The following is a 19,985-nucleotide window of genomic DNA, read 5'->3' as shown; positions in this document are numbered from 1 at the left end:
TAGAGAGTGGCATTAGATTTATCCCTGACCCCCATATAGAGCTTTTTCAAAGATCATGGTGCCTATGGTACAAGGTATTAAGAACTTGCCAGGATCTTGTTTCTTTTGAGGTAATTTTCTGAATCCAAGTATCCAGTTCATTAATGAGTAAGGGAGGTTCACTTTCCCCAATCTCATTACCAACAACTTGGCATTCAGCTTCATGATAGCTCCTAAATATTGAACTTGCTCTCCAGTACATCTTCATCCTCTTCAGAGGATGAATAGTTTCAGAGCTCATGAATGGCAGAAGGAGTAATGGAATCTCTATGTCTGTATGAGCCTCAGATTCCTTTGGATCCTTAAGAGGAAACTCCTTCTTGCTTGAGGGACGTCCCAGGAGGTCTTTCTCACTAGGATTTTCGCTCCTCCTCCCTTGTGCATTCGGCCATATTGACTATGTCAATGGCCTTGCACTCTCCTTTTGATTCTCTTCTGTATTGCTTGGGAGAATACTGGAGGAGTTTCAATGACTTTCTTACTCAGCTGACCCACTTGTGCCTCCAAATTTCTAATGGAGGATCTTGTTTCATTCATGAAACTGAAATGGCCTTTGACAGATCAGAGACTACATTGGCTAAATAGAAGTGTTTTGTTCAGAATTTCTCTGTCTGTTGCTGAGAAGATGATGGATATGGCTTGCTATTGCCTAGCCTGTTGCGTCCACCATTGTTAAAACCTTGTTGAGGTTTTTGTTGATCCTTCCATGAGAAATTGGATGATTTCTCCATGATGAGTATAGGTGTTTCCATAAGGTTCACCATGTAATTAACCTCTGCCATGGCAGGGTCTCAGGATCATAAGCTTCTTCAGAAGCTGCCTCTCTAGTACTGTTGGATGCATGTTGCAATCCATTCAGATTTTGAGAGATCATGTTGACCTGTTGAGTCAACACTTTGTTCTGAGCCAATATGGCATTCAGAGTATCAATTTCAAGAACTCCTTTCTTTTGAGGTATCCCATTGTTTCACAATTCCTCTCAGAAGTGTACATGAACTGGTTATTTGCAAACCATGTCAATGAGTTCTTGAGCCTCTTCAGGCGTTTTCTTCAGGTGAATCGATCCACCTGCAGAATGGTCCAATGACATTTTCGAAAATTCAGAGAGACCATAATAGAATATATCTAATATGGTCCATTTTGAAAACATGTCAGATGGACATCTTTTGGTCAGCTGCTTGTATCTTTCCCAAGCTTCATAGAGGGATTCACCATCTTTTTGTTTGAAGGTTTGAACATCCACTCTCAGCTTGCTCAGCTTTTGAGGGGAAAGAATTTATCCAAAAAGGCAGTGACCAGCTTATCCATGAGTCCAGGCTATCCTTGGGTTGTGAATCCAACCATACTCTAGCTCTGTCTCGTACAGCAAAAGGGAAAAGCATGAGTCTGTAGACTTCAGGATCAACCCCATTCGTCTTTACAGTCTCACAGATCTGCAGAACTCATTAAAACTGTAAGGATCTTCAGATGGAAGTCCATAAAACTTGCAGTTTGTTGCATTAATGCAACTAGCTGAGGTTTCAGCTCAAAGTTATTGGCTCCAATGGCAGGAATGGAGATGCTTCTTCCATCAAACTTGGACGGGTTTTGTGAAGTCACCAGGCATTTCCTTGCATTATTATTATTTTCGGCTGCCATCTCCTTCTCTTGTTCGAAAATTTCTAAAAGGTTGCTTCTGGATTGTTGTAATTTAGCTTCTCTTAATTTTCTCTTCAGAGTCCTTTCAGTCTGGATCAATTTCAACAAGAGTTCCTTTATCCCTGTTCCTGCTCATATGAAGAGAAGAAAACAAGAAAAGAAAGAGGAATCCTCTATGTCACAGTATAGAGATTCCTTTATGTTAGTGGAAAAAGAAAGGGGTTAGAAGAATGAAGAAGGAGGTTCGGAGTTTTGGATGAAGAGAGGTGAAGGGAAGTGTTAGTAATTAAATAATTAAATAGAAGAAGAAAAGAGAAGGGAATTTTCGAAATTAATTTTTGAAAAAGAGGTTAGTAATTTTCGAAAATTAGAGATAAAATGTAATTAAACTTAAACATGAAACAATTAATTAATTAAAAAGAACTTTTGAAAAAGGGAAGAGATATTTTCAAAAATTAGAGAGAGAAAAGTAGTTAGGTGGTTTTGAAAAAGATAAGAAACAAACAAAAAGTTAGTTAGTTGATTGAAAAAGATTTGAAATCAAAATTTTAAAAAGATAAGAAGAAAAGGAGTTAGATAAGATATTTTGAAATCAAATTTTGAAAAAAAATATAAAATTTTAAAAAGAATAAGATAAAAAGATAATATAAAAGTTTAAAGAACAAGATATTTTGAAAAAGATTTAATTTTTAAAATTAAAATTAATTACTTAACTAACAAGAAACTAAAAGATAGGATTCTAGAATTTTAAAGATTGAACCTTTCTTAACAAGAAAGTAACAAACTTCAAATTTTTGAATCAATCACATAATTGTTAGCTAATTTTCGAAAATGATGTAACGATAAGAAAAGATTTTGAAAATAATCTCAAAATTTTCGAAAATAATAAAAAAAATGAAAAGATATGATTTTGAAAAAGATTTTGAAAAGATATATTTTTAAAATTGAAATTTTGACTTGACTAGTAAGAGACAACTAATTTTTAAAATTTTTGACCAAGTCAACCCAAAATTTCGAAAATTTGGAGGGAAATAAGGAAAAGATATTTTTTTTTTTAAATTTTTAAATGAGAGAGAGAAAACACAATATGACCCAAAACATAAAAATTTTGGATCAAAACACAAGATGCTGCAAGAACACTATGAATGTCAAGATGACACCAAGAACACTTTGAAGATCATGATGAACATCAAGAACATATTTTGAAAATTTTTAATGCAAAGAAAACATGCAAGACACCAAACTTAGAAATCTTTAATGCATGGACTCTAACAAACAAAAAATGCATATGAAAAACAACAAACAACACAAAGCAAGAAAACATCAGATCAAACAAGAAGACTTGTCAGAACAACTTGAGATCATGAAGAACACCATGAATGCATGGATTTTGAAAAAATGCAAGAAAAATTTTTAAAGCATGCAATTGACACCAAACTTAAAAATTGACTCAAGACTCAAACAGAAACACAAAATAATTTTTTTTTTTATGATTTTATGAATTTTTTTGAATTTTTATTAATTTTTTCGAAATAAAAGTTTAGAAAAACGAAAAATAAAACAAAAATTTTGAAAAAGATTTTTGAAAAGAAAATTACCTAATCTGAGCAACAAGATGAACCGTCAGTTGTCCATACTCGAACATCCCCGCAACGGCGCCAAAAACTTGGTGGACGAAATTGTGATCAATGTTCTAACTATTTTTGTATGAAATCATTATTATGGCACCAGTTGAATTCACAACTCCGTTCAACTAACCAGCAAGTGTACTGGGTCGTCCAAGTAATAAACCTTACGTGAGTAAGGGTCGATCCCACAGAGATTGTTGGTATGAAGCAAGCTATGGTCACCTTGTAAATCTCAGTTAGGCAGATTAAAATTGTTTATGGTTTCAAAAATTAATAAAAAGAAGAAATAATAAAGGGATAGAACACTTATGCAGATTCATTGGTAGAATTTCAGATAAGCATATGGAGATACTGTAAGGCTCAAGGACGCCTGCCCTCCTACTGCTTCAACTCAATCCTTCTTACCCTTTCCATGGCAAGCTGTCTGTAGGGATCATCGTTGTCAGTGGCTACATCCCATCCTCTCAGTGAAATGGTCCTCTGCGGCTGTCACTCGCATGGCTAATCATCTGTCGGTTCTCAATCAGGTTGGAATAGAATCCATTGATTCTTTTGCGCTTGTCATCATGCCCAGCCTTCAGGAGTTTGAAGCTCGTCACAGTCATTCAATCCCAGAATCCTACTCGGAATACCATAGACAAGGTTTAGACTTTCCGGATCCTCATGAATGCCGCCATCTATCTAACTTATACCACGAAGATTCTGTTGGGGAATCTAAGAGATACACATTCAAGCTGTTGCATGTAGAACGGAAGTGGTTGTCAATCACGTGCGTTCATAAATGGGAATGATAATGAGGGTTATCTAATCATCACATTCATCATGTTCTTGGGTGCGAATGAACATCTTGGAATAAGAATAAGAGAGAATTGAATAAAAGAAAATAGAACTGAATTAATACTTGAGGTACAGCAGAGCTCCACACCCTTAATCTATGGTGTGCAGAAACTCCACCATTGAAAATACATAAGTAAAAGGTTCAGGCATGGCCGAATGGCCAGCCCCCTAAAACGTGATCAATAGCCTCTTAGGATGAAGAATAAAACAAAACTGAGACCAAAGATGTAACGTGGTCAAAAGACATCTAATACAATAGTTAAATGTTCTATTTATAATAAACTAGCTCCTAGGGTTTACATGAGTAAGTAATTGATGCATAAATCCACTTCCGGGGCCCACTTGGTGTATGCTTGGGCTGAGCTTGATCAATCCACGAGCTGAGGCTTCTCTTGGAGTTGAACTCCAAGTTATAACGTGTTTTGGGCGTTCAACTCCGGATCATGACGTTTTTCTGGCGTTTAACTCCAGACAGCAGTATGTACTTGGCGTTCAACGCCAAGTTACGTCATCAATTTCCGAATAAAGTATAGACTATTATATATTGCTGGAAAGCCCTGGATGTCTACTTTCCAACGCCGTTGAGAGCGTGTCATTTGGAGTTCTGTAGCTCCAGAAAATCCATTTCGAGTGCAGGGAGGTCAGAATCCAACAGCATCAGCAGTCCTTTTGTCAGCCTTTTTCAAAGTTTTGCTCAAATCCCTCAATTTCAGTCAGAATTTACCTGAAATCACAGAAAAACACACAAACTCATAGTAAAGTCCAGAATTGTGAATTTAACATAAAAACTAATGAGAACATCCCTAAAAGTAGCTTAAACTTACTAAAAACTACCTAAAAACAATGCCAAAAAGCGTATAAATTATCCGCTCATCAGTCACGAATTAAGCCCAAAACACAGCTCATGCAAGCTAAGGAGGAAATCTAGTTTTTACTCGAATAGAGAACAATATGGATGATGTCAACTAGGCAACTGCCAAGCGATGCCGCTAATTCCACCAAGTAGGTCATACTAGATGGACTTGCACTATCTTAGATCCCGGGCTTTCCCTTTTGGTTTTTCTTTTGACTCTGGTTTTTTTTATAAATATAGTTATTTGTAGTTGTTATTGAATTGGACGTGTTAGTTATATTTTAGTGAATTAAATGTGGCATGTTGGATGTGTTAAGGTTAAAACTAGTACCACAAAGAACCGTAAAAACATGCAATAATACATTAACCTATTCGATTAAGGAATAACATGCAATACATGAAGGCAAGCATGGTTGAACCCCAACTTAAATGGTTACATTGGTGTAAGACCCAGAACTTTCAAATAAATCTTATTATGAGTTAATTTTAATTTATTTATTCATTAAAAAATTTATTTTCAGAAATTATTTTTATCAAAGCTAATTAAATCAGATTTTGATAATTAATTAGAATTTTACCTAATTTTATAATTATTAAATTATTTTCTAAATTTAAATTACAAAATTAGTAGTTAAGGAATGACAAGAATTTTTATGTGATTTAATTCAAATAATTGATATTTCTATGATTTAATACTTCAAGTTTTAGAAATAAAGAAAATTAATCTTATTATCTTATAAGTTCAATTAAAGAATTTGATTTCAAACCAATTAGTATTTTAATACAACAAATAATATTTTAAAATAATTTTTAAGATTAAATTAGATTTCAAATTAACACTCTATACCCTAATTTGATTAAAATTAACCAAATCTAATTAAACCCAAAATCCCCCATTTTATACACAAACCCTAATTTACTACCCTAACCCACCCTCACTCTTCTCTCAGCGTAGCAACCCTTTCCCCAAAACCTTAAAATTTACCAGCTTCAGACAAAAAGAAAGGAAAAAAAAAAGAAAGGGAGATCTGAGAAAGAAGGAAATGGGGAGGAAGAAAGGGAGATCTGAGGGTGAGAAGGCACCGGTGGAGGGACGCCGGAACTGGTGAACCGCGCCGTCAAGGAGCAAGGACGCGAGCAAGGGAGAAGCCGCCGCAGCCGCGTCGTTATCGCGCATCGGAGGAGGAGGAGAGCGATGAGCGGATAATTTATACGCTTTTTGGCATTGTTTTTACATAGTTTTTAGTAAGTTTAAGCTACTTTTAGGGATGTTTTCATTAGTTTTCATGTTAAATTCACATTTCTGGACTTTACTACGAGTTTGTGTGTTTTTCTGTGATTTCAGGTAAATTCTGACTGAAATTGAGGGATTTGAGCAAAACTCTGAAAAAGGCTGACAAAAGGACTGCTGATGCTGTTGGATTCTGACCTCCCTGCACTCGAAATAGATTTTCTGGAGCTACAGAACTCTAAATGGCGCACTCTCAACGGCGTTGGAAAGTAGACATCCAGGGCTTTTCAGCAATATATAATAGTCCATACTTTATTCGAAGAATGACGATGCAACTTGGCGTTGAACGCCAAGTACACGCTCCTTTCTGGAGTTAAACGCCAGAAAAACGTCATGATCCGGAGTTGAACGCCCAAAACACATCATAACTCGAAATTCAACTCCAAGAGAAGCCTCAGCTCGTGGATTGATCAAGCTCAGCCCAAGCACACACCAAGTGGGCCCCGGAAGTGGATTTATGCATCAATTACTTACTCATGTAAACCCTAGTAGCTAGTCTAGTATATATAGGACATGTATCTATTGTATTAGACATCTTTGGTCTCAGTTTTGTTTTATTCTTCATCTTAGGAGATCATTGATCACGTTTTAGGGGCTGGCCATTCGGCCATGCCTGACCCTCTTTCACTTATTTTCAACGGTGGAGTTTCTGCACACCATAGATTAAGGGTGTGGAGCTCTGCTGTACCTCAAAGATTAATGAAGTTCTATTTTCTTTTATTCAAATCTCTCTTATTCTTATTCCAAGATATTCATTCGTACCCAAGAACATGATGAATGTGATGAGTTAATAACCCTCATCATCATTCTCACTGATGAATGCGCGTGATTGACAACCACTTCCGTTCTACATGCAACAAGGCTTGAATGTTTATCTCTTAGATTCCCCAACAGAATCTTCGTGGTATAAGCTAGATAGATGGCGGCATTTATGAGGATCCGGAAAGTCCAACCTTGTCTGTGGTGTTCCGAGTAGGATCCTGGGAATCCGGAAAGTCTCACCTTGTCTGTGGTATTCCGAGTAGGATTCCGGTAATGAATGACTGTGACGTGCTTCAAACCTGTAACCTGCTGGGCGTTAGTGACAGACGCAAAAGAGGGATTCTATTCCAGTAGGGGAGGGAACCAACCGGTGATTGGCCGTACTGTGACAGAGTGCGTGAGCATTAGCTTTCACTGCGAGGATGGGATGTAGCTATCAACCATGGGTGATGCCTCCAGACTGGTTAGCTGTGCGAGTGACAGCCGCATAGGATATTTTCCCGTGAGGATGAAAGTAGCCACAGTTGATGGTGAACCCCTATACAAAGCTTGCCATGGAAAGGAGTAAGAAGGATTGAGTAGAAGCAGTGGGAGAGCAGGCGTCCGAGAGCTCTACAGCATCTCCATTCCGCTTATCTGAAATTCCTACCAATGAATCTGCATAAGTATTTCTATCCCTTTTATTATTCCTTTTTATTTACAATCCAATAATCACAATTACCTTTTTAATCTGCCTAACTGAGATTTGCAAGGTGACCATAGCTTGCTTCATACCAACAATCTCTGTGGATTCGACCCTTACTCACGTAAGGTTATTACTTGGACGACCCAGTACACTTGCTGGTTAGTTGAACGGAGTTGTGACTTCAAATAAGGACAATTATTGAATAAAGTCATACAAAGACAAACAACTTGAAAAGAATAGTGATCACAATTTCGTCCACCAAGTTTTTGGCGCCGTTGCCGGGGATTGTTCGAGTATGGACAACTGACGGTTCATCTTGTTGCTCAGATTAGGTAATTTTCTTTTCAAAAATTTTTCTTGTCTTTTTCGTTTTTTTTTTCCAAAAATGTTTTTCGAAAAATATTAATAAAAATAAAAAAAATTAGAAAATCATAAAAATCAAAAATATTTTGTGTTTCTTGTTTGAGTGTTGAGTCAATTTTTAAGTTTGGTGTCAATTGCATGCTTTTAAAATTTTTCTTGCATTTTTTCGAAAATTCCATGCATTCATAGTGTTCTTCATGATCTTCAAGTTGTTCTTGATAAGTCTTCTTGTTTGATCTTGATGATTTCTTGTTTTGTATTGTTTGTTGTTTTTCATGTGCATTTTTGCATTCATGTCTTCCATGCATTAAAGATTTCTAAGTTTGGTGTCTTGCATGTTTCCTTTGCATTAAAAATTTTTCAAAATTATGTTCTTGATGTTCATCATGATCTTCAAAGTGTTCTTGGTGTTCATCTTGACATTCATAGCATTCTTGCATGCATCTTGTGTCTTGATCCAAAATTTTCATGTTTTGGGTCATTTTTGTGTTTTTCTTTAAAAATTTAAAAATCAAAAATATCTTTTCCTTATTTTCCTCTAATTTTCGAAATTTTGGGATTGACTTGGTCAAAAATTTTCAAAATTAGTTGTTTCTTACAAGTCAAGTCAAAATTTCAATTTTAAAAATCTTATCTTTTCAAAATCTTTTTCAAAAATCATATCTTTTTCAATTTTTTTCTATTTTTCGAAAATTTCAAAAATCTTTTTCAAATTATTTTCAAAATCTTTTTTTTATCTTTATATGTAATTTTCGAAAATTAGCTAACAATTAATGTGATTGGTTCAAAAATTTGAAGTTTGTTACTTTCTTGTTAAGAAAGGTTCAATCTTTAAGTTCTAGAACCTTATCTTGTAGTTTCTTGTTAGCTAAGTAATTTTAAAAAAATTTAATCTTTTTCAAAATATCTTTTTCTTAAAAATCTTTTTATCTCTTAACTTTTATTTTTTTTAAAATTTGATTTTAAAATATCTTATCTAACTTACTATCTTCTTATCTTTTTCAAATTTGATTTTCAAATCTTTTTCAATCAACTAACTAACTTTTTGTTTGTTTTTTTTTATCTTTTTCAAAACCACCTAACTAATTTTCTCTCTTCTAATTTTCGAAAATATCTCTCTCTTTTTCAAAAATTCTTTTTAATTAACTAATTGTTTCATGTTTTAATTTTAATTACAATTTATCTCTAATTTTCGAAAATCACTAACTCTTTTTCAAAATGATTTTCGAATTCTCCCTCCTCTTTTCTTCTTCTATTTAATTATTTAATTACTAACACTTCTCTTCACCTATCTCCATCCATAAATCCGAACCCATTCTTCATTCTTCTACCACCTTTCTTCTTCTACTAACATAAAGGAATCTCTATACTGTGACATAGAAGATTCCTCTTTCTTTTCTTGTTTTCTTCTCTTTCATATGAGCAGGAACAGGGACAAAGGCACTCTTGTTGAAATTGATCCAGAACCTGAAAGGACTCTGAAGAGAAAATTAAAAGAAGCTAAATTACAACAATCCAGAAACAACCTTTCAGAAATTTTCGAACAAGAGAAGGAGATGGCCGAAAATAATAATAATAATGCAAGGAGAATGCTTGGTGACTTCACAAAGCCAACGTCCAAGTTTGATGGAAGAAGCATCTCCATTCCTGCCATTGGAGCCAATAACTTTGAGCTTAAGCCTCAACTAGTTGCTTTAATGCAACAAAACTGCAAGTTTTATGGACTTCCATCTGAAGATCCTTATCAGTTTTTAACTGAGTTCTTGCAGATCTGTGAGACTGTAAAGACGAATGGAGTTGATCCTGAAGTCTACAGACTCATGCTTTTTCCTTTTGCTGTAAGAGACAGAGCTAGAGTATGGTTAGATTCACAACCCAAGGATAGCCTGGACTCATGGGATAAGCTTGTCACTGCATTCTTAGATAAGTTCTTTCCTCCTCAAAAGCTGAGCAAGCTGAGAATGGATGTTCAAACCTTCAAACAAAAAGATGGTGAATCCCTCTATGAAGCTTGGGAAAGATATAAGCAGCTGACCAAAAGATGTCCATCTGACATGTTTTCAGAATGGACCATATTAGATATATTCTATTATGGTCTCTCTGAATTTTCAAAAATGTCATTGGACCATTCTGCAGGTGGATCTATCCACCTGAAGAAAACGCCTGGAGAGGCTCAAGAACTCATTGACATGGTTGCAAACAACCAGTTCATGTATACTTCTGAAAGGAATTCCGTGAACAATGGGGTACCTCAGAAGAAATGAGTTCTTGAAATTGATGCTCTGAATGCCATATTGGCTCAGAACAAAGTGTTGACTCAACAGGTCAACATGATCTCTCAAAATCTGAATGGATTGCAACATGCATCCAACAGTAATAGAGAGGCAGCTTCTGAAGAAGCTTATCATCCTGAAAACCCTGCCATGGCAGAGGTTAATTACATGGGTGAACCTTATGGAAACACCTATAACTCATCATGGAGAAATCATCCAAATTTCTCATGGAAGGATCAACAAAAACCTCAACAAGGTTTTAACAATGGTGGACGCAACAGGCTGAATAATAGTAAGCCATATCCATCATCTTCTCAGCAACAGACAGAGAATCCTGAACAAAATAATTCTAATCTAGCTAATATAGTCTCTGATCTGTCAAAGGCCACTTTTAGTTTCATGAATGAAACAAGATCATCCATTAGAAATTTGGAGGCACAAGTGGGCCAGCTGAGTAAGAAAGTTATTGAAACTCCTCCCAGTATTCTCCCAAGCAATACAGAAGAGAATCCAAAAGGAGAGTGTAAGGCCATTGATGTGATCAAAGAGGCCGAATGCACTAGGGAGGAGGAGGACGAAAATCCTAGTGAGGAAGACCTCCTGGGACGTCCCTCAAGCACGAACGAGCTTCCAATTAAGGATCCAAAGGAATCTGAGGCTCATACAGAGATCATAGAGATTCCATTGAACCTCCTTCTACCATTCATGAGCTTTGAAGAATATTCATCCTCTGAAGAGGATGAAGATGTGACTGGAGAGTAAGCTGCTCTATATTTAGGAGCTATCATGAAGCTGAATGCCAAGCTGTTTGGTAATGAGACTTGGGAAAGTGAACCTCCCTTGCTCATTAGTGAACTAGATACTTGGATTCAGAAAACTCTACCTCAAAAGAAACAAGATCCTGGCAAGTTCTTAATACCTTGCACCATTGGCACCATGAGCTTTGAAAAAGCTCTATGTGATCTGGGGTCAGGGATAAACCTTATGCCACTCTCTGTAATGGAGAAGCTGGGGATCATTGAGGTACAACCTGCTTTGTTCTCATTACAATTGGCAGATAAGTCAGTGAGGCAAGCATATGGAATAGTAGAGGACGTGCTAGTAAAGGTTGAAGGCCTTTACATCCCTACTGATTTCATAATCCTAGACACTAGGAAGGAAGATGATGAATGCATCATCCTAGGAAGACCTTTCCTAGCCACAGCAGGAGCTGTGATAGATGTCAACAGAGGTGAGTTAGTCCTTCAATTGAATGGGGACTACCTTGTGTTTCAAGCACATGGCCATCCCTCTGTGACAAAAGAGAGTAAGCATGAAGAGCTTCTCTCAGTTCAGAGTCAAGAAGAGCCCACACAATCAAACTCTAAGTTTGGTGTTGTGAGGCCACAACCAAACTTTAAGTTTGGTGTTCAAACCCCATATCCAAACTCTAAGTTTGGTGTTGGGAATACCACACTTAAGTTGACCTGATCATCTTGTGGCTCCAAGAGAGCCACTGTCAAGCTATTGACATTAAAGAAGCGCTTGTTGGGAGGCAACCCAATTTTATTTATCTAATTTTATTTTATTTTGTTTCTTTGTTATTTTTGTGTTTTATTAGGTACATGATCATGAGGAGTCACGAAAAAAATCAAAAAAATTAAAAACAGAGTCAAAAACAGAAGAAAAAATTTTTCACCCTGGAGGACGCACGGGCTGGCGTTCAACGCCCAGAAGGAGCATCTTTCTGGCGTTCAACGCCAGAACAGAGCATCTTTCTGGCGTTCAACGCCCAAAACAAGCAACAACCTGGCGTTAAACGCCAGGATGCACACACAGAGGACAATCTGGCGCTGAACGCCAGAACCAAGCATGAAACTGGCGTTCAACGCCAGAAACATGCATAACATGGGCGTTTAACGCCCAAAACGAGCATCAATGGGCGTTTGAACGCCAGAATGATGCATGAAGGCATGTTACATGCCTATAGGGTGAAGGAATGGTATTTCCTTTCACCTCAGGATCTGTGGACCCCACAGGATCCCCACCTCAGGATCTGTGGACCCCACAGGATCCCCACTACCTTTTCTTTTAATCCTAATCACACTCTCCTAATCCAAATCTCATTCTCAATGTCACACTTCCCAAAAAAAAAAAACCTTCACCTATCACCTCAATTCCTCTTCCCAATTACCCCATTCACCATTCACATCAACCCCTCTTCCCCATAAACCCCACCTACCTCCATTACATTCAAATTCAATTTCCCACCCTTTCCCACCCAAAATGGCCGAAACCCAACCCCCCCTCTCCCTATAAATACCTATCCTTTCTTCTTCATTTTCACACAACACAAACCCCTTCTTCTCTCATATAGCCGAACCCACTCTTCTCCCTTTCTTTCCATATTCTCTTCTTCTTCTTCTACTCTTCTTTTCTTTTTTGCTCGAGGACGAGCAAATTTTAAGTTTGGTGTGGTAAAAAGCCTAAGCTTTTTATTTTTCATTCACCATCAATGGCACCCAAGACCGGAGCTTCCTCAAGAAAAGGAAAAGGGAAGGCAAAAGGTTCCACTTCCGAGTCATGGGAGAAGGAGAGATTCATCTCCAAGAGCCATCAAGACCACTTCTATGATGTTGTGGCAAAGAAGAAGGTGATCCCTGAGGTCCCTTTCAAGCTCAAGAAAAATGAGTATCCGGAAATCCGACTTGAGATTCAAAGAAGAGGTTGGGAAGTCCTAGCCAACCCCATGCAACAAGTTGGGATCTTAATGGTTCAAGAGTTCTATGCCAATGCATGGATCACTAGGAACCATGACCAAAGTATGAACCCAAGCCCAAAGAATTATCTAACAATGGTTAGGGGGAAATACTTGGATTTTAGTCCGAAAAATGTGAGGTTGGTGTTTCACTTACCCATGATGCAAGGTGATGAACGCCCCTACACAAGAAGGGTCAACTTTAATCAAAGGTTGGACCAAGTCCTTAGGGACATTTGTGTGGAAGGCGCCCAATGGAGAATAGACTCCAAAGGCAAGCCAGTCCAACTAAGAAGACTGGACCTCAATCCTGTAGCTAGAGGATGGTTGGAGTTCATCCAAAGATCCATCATCCCTACAAGGAACCGATCTGAAGTTACTGTGGATCGGGCCATCATGATTCATAGCATCATGATTGGAGAGGAAGTAGAGGTTCATGAAGTCATATCCAATGAACTCTACAAAATAGCTGACAAGCCTTCATACATGGCACGGCTAGCCTTCCCCCACCTCATATGCCATCTATGTTATTCAGCCAGAGTTATCATAGATGGAGATGTCTCCATTGAAGAAGACAAGCCCATCACCAAGAAAAGGATGGAGCAAACAAGGGAAGTTCCTCACGGCCCCCAAGGAGAACATGAGGAAGTTCATCATCAACAAATGCCTCATGGAATGCACTTTCCTCCCAACAACTATTGGGAGCAACTCAGTACCTCTTTAGAGGATTTGAGCCATAATGTGGAACAACTAAGGGTGGAACACCATGAACACGCCCTCACTCTCCAAGAAATAAGAGAAGATCAAAGAGCAATGAGGGAGGAGCAACAAAGGCAAGGAAGGGACATAGAAGAGTTGAAGAACATCATTGGTCCTTCAAGAAGAAGACGCCACTAGAGGTGGATTCATTCCTTGTTCTTTATTTCTTTCTGTTTTGGTTTTTAATTATTGTGTTTATCTATGTTTTGTGTCTTCATTTCATGATCATTAGTATGTAACCATGCCTTAAAGCTATGAATAAAATCCATTAGTCCTTCACCTTTCTTAAAAGAAAAATGTTTTAATTCAAAAGAACAAGAAGTACATAATTTTCGAAATTATTATTGAATTTAGTTTAATTATATTGATGTGGTGACAATGCTTTTGTTTTCTGAATGAATGAATGAACAGTGCATGTGTCTTTTGATCTTGTTGTTTATGAGTGTTTAAAATTGTTGGTTCTTGAAAGAATGATGAACAAAGAGAAATGTTATTGATGATCTGAAAAACATCATGAAATTGATTCTTGAAGCAAGAAAAAGCAGCAAAAAAAATGGCGAAAATTTTAAAGCAAGGATCCAAGGCTTTGAGCATCACTGGATAGGAGGGCCCAAGGAAAATAAATCCAGGCCTAAGCGGCTAAATCAAGCTGTCCCTAACCATGTGCTTGTGTCATGAAGGTCCAAGTGAAAAGCTTGAGACTGAATGGTTAAAGTCGTGATCTAAAGCTAAAGAGTGTGCTTAAGAGCTCTGGACACCACTAACTGGGGACTTTAGCAAAGCTAAGTCACAATCTGTAAAGGTTCACCCAGTTATGTGTCTGTGGTATTTGTGTATCCGGTGATAATACTGGAAGACAAAGTGCTTAGGGCCACAGCCAAGACTCATAAGTAGCTGTGTTCAAGAATCAACATGCTTAACTAAGAAAGTCAATAACACTATCCCAAATTCTAAGTTCCCCCAGAGACACCAATACCTCTAAACTACAAAGGAAAAAGTGAGATGCCAAAACTGTTCAGAAGCAAAAAGCTACAAGTCCCGCTCATGTAATTAAATTAATATTCATTGATATTTTGGACCTTATAGTATATTCTCTTCTTTTTATCCTATTTGATTTTCAGTTGCTTGGGGACAAGCAACAATTTAAGTTTGGTGTTGTGATGAGCGGATAATTTATACGCTTTTTGGCATTGTTTTTACATAGTTTTTAGTAAGTTTAAGCTACTTTTAGGGATGTTTTCATTAGTTTTCATGTTAAATTCACATTTCTGGACTTTACTATGAGTTTGTGTGTTTTTCTGTGATTTCAGGTAAATTCTGACTGAAATTGAGGGATTTGAGCAAAACTCTGAAAAAGGCTGACAAAAGGACTGCTGATGCTGTTGGATTCTGACCTCCCTGCACTCGAAATGGATTTTCTGGAGCTACAGAACTCTAAATGGCGAGCTCTCAACGGCGTTGGAAAGTAGACATCCAGGTCTTTCCAGCAATATATAATAGTCCATACTTTATTCGAAGAATGATGACGCAACTTGGCGTTGAACGCCAAGTACACGCTCCTTTCTGGAGTTAAACGCCAGAAAAACGTCATGATCCGGAGTTGAACGCCCAAAACACATCATAACTCGAAATTCAACTCCAAGAGAAGCCTCAGCTCGTGGATTGATCAAGCTCAGCCCAAGCACACACCAAGTGGGCCCCGGAAGTGGATTTATGCATCAATTACTTACTCATGTAAACCCTAGTAGCTAGTCTAGTATATATAGGACATGTATCTATTGTATTAGACATCTTTGGTCTCAGTTTTGTTTTATTCTTCATCTTAGGAGATCATTGATCACGTTTTAGGGGGCTGGCCATTCGGCCATGCCTGACCCTCTTTCACTTATGTATTTTCAACGGTGGAGTTTCTGCACACCATAGATTAAGGGTGTGGAGCTCTGCTGTACCTCAAAGATTAATGAAGTTCTATTTTCTTTATTCAAATCTCTCTTATTCTTATTCCAAGATATTCATTCGTACCCAAGAACATGATGAATGTGATGAGTTAATAACCCTCATCATCATTCTCACTGATGAATGCGCGTGATTGACAACCACTTCCGTTCTACATGCAACAAGGCTTGAATGTTTATCTCTTAGATTCCCCAACAGAATCTTCGTGGTATAAGCTAGATAGATGGCGGCATTTATGAGGATCCGGAAAGTCCAACCTTGTCTGTGGTGTTCCGAGTAGGATCCTGGGAATCCGGAAAGTCTCACCTTGTCTGTGGTATTCCGAGTAGGATTCCGGTAATGAATGACTGTGACGTGCTTCAAACCTGTAACCTGCTGGGCGTTAGTGACAGACGCAAAAGAGGGATTCTATTCCAGTAGGGGAGGGAACCAACCGGTGATTGGCCGTACTGTGACAGAGTGCGTGAGCATTAGCTTTCACTGCGAGGATGGGATGTAGCTATCAACCATGGGTGATGCCTCCAGACTGGTTAGCTGTGCGAGTGACAGCCGCATAGGATATTTCCCCGTGAGGATGAAAGTAGCCACAGTTGATGGTGAACCCCTATACAAAGCTTGCCATGGAAAGGAGTAAGAAGGATTGAGTAGAAGCAGTGGGAGAGCAGGCGTCCGAGAGCTCTACAGCATCTCCATTCCGCTTATCTGAAATTCCTACCAATGAATCTGCATAAGTATTTCTATCCCTTTTATTATTCCTTTTTATTTACAATCCAATAATCACAATTACCTTTTTAATCTGCCTAACTGAGATTTGCAAGGTGACCATAGCTTGCTTCATACCAACAATCTCTGTGGATTCGACCCTTACTCACGTAAGGTTATTACTTGGACGACCCAGTACACTTGCTGGTTAGTTGAACGGAGTTGTGACTTCAAATAAGGACAATTATTGAATAAAGTCATACAAAGACAAACAACTTGAAAAGAATAGTGATCACAATTTCGTCCACCAGAGAGCGATAAGGAAAAGAGGAAAGCGTCGCCGTGGTGCGCGCCGTCACCTCCAGCCTGCGTCGTCACTGTTCATGCTTGCGCGGCCGCCGTCAGAGTCGCGAACAGAGGACGCGCGATAGGGAACCATCACGGAGCTTTCGTCGTTGCTGCGTTACTGGGTTTGCAGTCGTTACGCTCGCGCTGCTGCTGCGTCGTCGAAGCTCTTCACTGTCACTGCTGCCACCAAAAACCGCCTTTGAAGCCAGTGTCTGTTGGTAAGCTCAAACCCTGCCTCAGCTTCTATATCTCCGTTAAATTCTCCCTTACCATGAGGGTTATTGCTGAGGCTATCTGTGTTAGGAGTTTATCGCGAGTTATTGCCACCTGATCCGCCACCGCCGAATCTCACCACCGCTGTTGGAGCCTCTGGCCGTCGGGACCGCCATTCTTACCACCGTTGATAAAGCTTATCGGAGTTGCTCGAAGGTTATTGCCGCTTTATTTGGTTCTGTTGGAAGCTGTGCTACTGCGGGTGTGGTTGCCGAAAACTACCGCCGGAACTCCTGTCTTCTTGGCAAGCATTTTTGTTTCTGAAACCTCTTAAAATTAGTGTTCTGTTATAATCTGTTAAGAGATTTTGAGATGTTGGTACCGTAGGTTTGAGTTCCTGTATTTGCGCATCAAAATTAAGGTTGTTGTTGAACCACCGGAACTTCTGGTAACTGCCGTCACTAGAGGTAGTTGCCAGAACTGCCGCCTGATCGCTTCAGAGGAGATTATTTGGTTCTGTTTCAATTTATCGTAATATTCCATTACTAATTTTGTTCTAATTCCACTCAATATCAATTTTGTATTAAATTCTAATTTATGTCAGAAAAGTATTGTTGCTGCGATTCTTGATGCCGCTGTTGAAATTGCCTGAAAATAAACAATGTTGCTGCCGCTGCTGTAAAATTGAACATAATCAAAAGAGGAATTGATGCGTCTAACTACTGAGCTTTGACTAAAGTGAGATAGGGATTTTTCTTAAAATCTATTTTATATTACAGAGTTGTTATAAATAGATATTGATACAAAAAATATACTTCTGTGATTATGTTTGTCTTGTGGATGTTGTTGTTTGCTAGACTGAATTATTGGTTGCTTGATTGCTTAAGTGATGTACGGTTGTTGATAAAAAATTAGTTTGAAAAGTTATTTACTTGATTATTACAAAAAGTGGATTTTCTTGGTTTTGGAGTTAATTCGGTAATGTAAATGAATCGACTTTGGAAATGATTTGAGATATGAAAATAAATTGATTCTGGAAGCGGTTTGGTTTTGAGTTAGTCTGATTTTATAAATGATTTAATATTTGAGCTGGTTTGATTTTAAAAAGAGATTTATTATTGGCATTGGTTTGATTCGAAAATAATTTGATATTGGAACTGGTTGAATTTTGAAAAAAGACTGATAAAGGAGATTAAGAGATAGATAACAGATAGATATGTATAACATAAGTAAATAGCCACTAGTTGCGACCCGCGAAGTTTAGGCCGGCTAGGGTACAGTATGAAAGTAGTTGACCACAGTATATCCTAATCTCTCTGATAAACCCCTATTTTATGAGATTTTTTGTGCTTAATTTGAGTGATTTATACAATTCCTCACCTACTTATTCACATTAATTGCATGGTTTTACTTTCCCTTCCTTATTATGTCATATTGTGAAAAACATGTTTCCTAAGCTTTGAAAATTAATTATTTTAATTACCTTTATTTCCATTCGATGCCGTGATTAGTGTGTTGAGTAGTTTCAGATTTTCTAAGGCAGAATGACTTAAAGGATGAAAAAAGAAACATACTAAAAGGAAAGGAGAAAGCAAAACGGAGCTTTAAGGAAACTGGTATCCACGCGATCGCATGGACGACGCGATCGCGTGCCAAGCACGAATCAGCAGCAACGCGGCCGCATGACTGACGCGACCGCGCGCCTTAAGCAGAACGCACATGACGCGGTCGCATGACTGACGCAACCGCGTGGCAAGGAAAAGCTCCGAATGACGCGACCGCGTGACCCACGCGGATGCGTGACAGAGGCCACGCACCCGAAATTGCAGAAAACGCTCATAACGAGTTCTGAGGCCCTTTTTGGCCCAAATCCAAGTCCAGAAGGCATAGACCAAAGGTTAAGAAGTGGAGGAATGCATCCATTCGGAGGCTCTCACATTCACAATTTTAGTTTTAGATGTAGTTTTTAGTGAGAGAGGTTCTCTCCTCTCTCTTAGGATTAGGATTTAGGACTTCTCTTAGTTTTAGGAGTGACTCTCAATCCCAGGTTCTTTATTTTTATTTATTTTTCCAATTAAATTTATGAACTCTTTCATGTTATGATTTTCTTTGAATTAATATTATTTGAGATATTTCAGTTATTATTGCTTTCTTTTAATTACATGATTATTGCTTCCCATCTGAAGGCATTTTTATTCATGTAGTTTCAATTTTCTTTCCTTTTAGCTTTGGTTAAATAATTGGTGACTCTAGAGTTATCAAACTCATTGTTGATTGAAAATTGGAATTCATCCACTTAACTTACCTTTATGGTTAGAGGTTAACAAAGTGAGAGAAAAATCCAATTCTCATCACAATTGATAAGGATAACTAGGAAAGGACCTACAGTTCTTTTACCTTGCCAAAGGTTTATTTTACAGCTATTATTATTTTATTTTACTTGTCATATAATATATTCCCACCTTACTTCCAAAACCCCAATTTTACCTTTTTCATAGCCAATAATAAGAACATACCTCCCTGCAATTCCTTGAGAAGACGACCCGAGGTTTAAATACTCGGTTATCAATTTATTTAGGGGTTTGTTACTTGTGACAACCAAAACGTTTGTACGAAGGGATTTCTGTTAGTTTAGAAACTATATCTACAACGCGACTGTTTTTATGAAATTCTTTACTGGCAAAAATCCTAACGTCACTCTCCCAAAGGAAACACGGGAGCCTCTATAGGCCAGTTTAAAGGAGTTCAATACATAATATAATCTTTTCGAAACAAAGGTGGAGAGATTCTAAGCAAAACACAAAGTAGAGAAAATAAAGATCTTCGTCGTCTCTCAGACGACCCATAACTCACTCTTGAGCACCTGGACCTGTATCTGAAAAACAAGAGATATATACGGAA

General features: G+C 37.9%; 1 non-coding gene across 1 annotated transcript; it reads right to left on the bottom strand.

The window, feature by feature from the left end:
* Nucleotides 1-10,048: 10,048 nt before the first annotated feature.
* On the bottom strand, nt 10,049-10,152 carry LOC130953473 (small nucleolar RNA R71). Its single transcript, XR_009075643.1, has one exon. It is a non-coding gene; the product is annotated as a small nucleolar RNA R71 (small nucleolar RNA).
* Between the last annotated feature and the right edge of the window lie 9,833 nt (nt 10,153-19,985).

The sequence above is a fragment of the Arachis stenosperma genome, chromosome 9 (genome assembly GCF_014773155.1).
Source record: "Arachis stenosperma cultivar V10309 chromosome 9, arast.V10309.gnm1.PFL2, whole genome shotgun sequence".
Classification (NCBI taxonomy): Eukaryota; Viridiplantae; Streptophyta; class Magnoliopsida; order Fabales; family Fabaceae; genus Arachis; species Arachis stenosperma.
The sequence above is the reverse complement of the archived record's forward strand: the minus strand, read 5'-3'. Positions and strand labels throughout refer to the sequence as shown.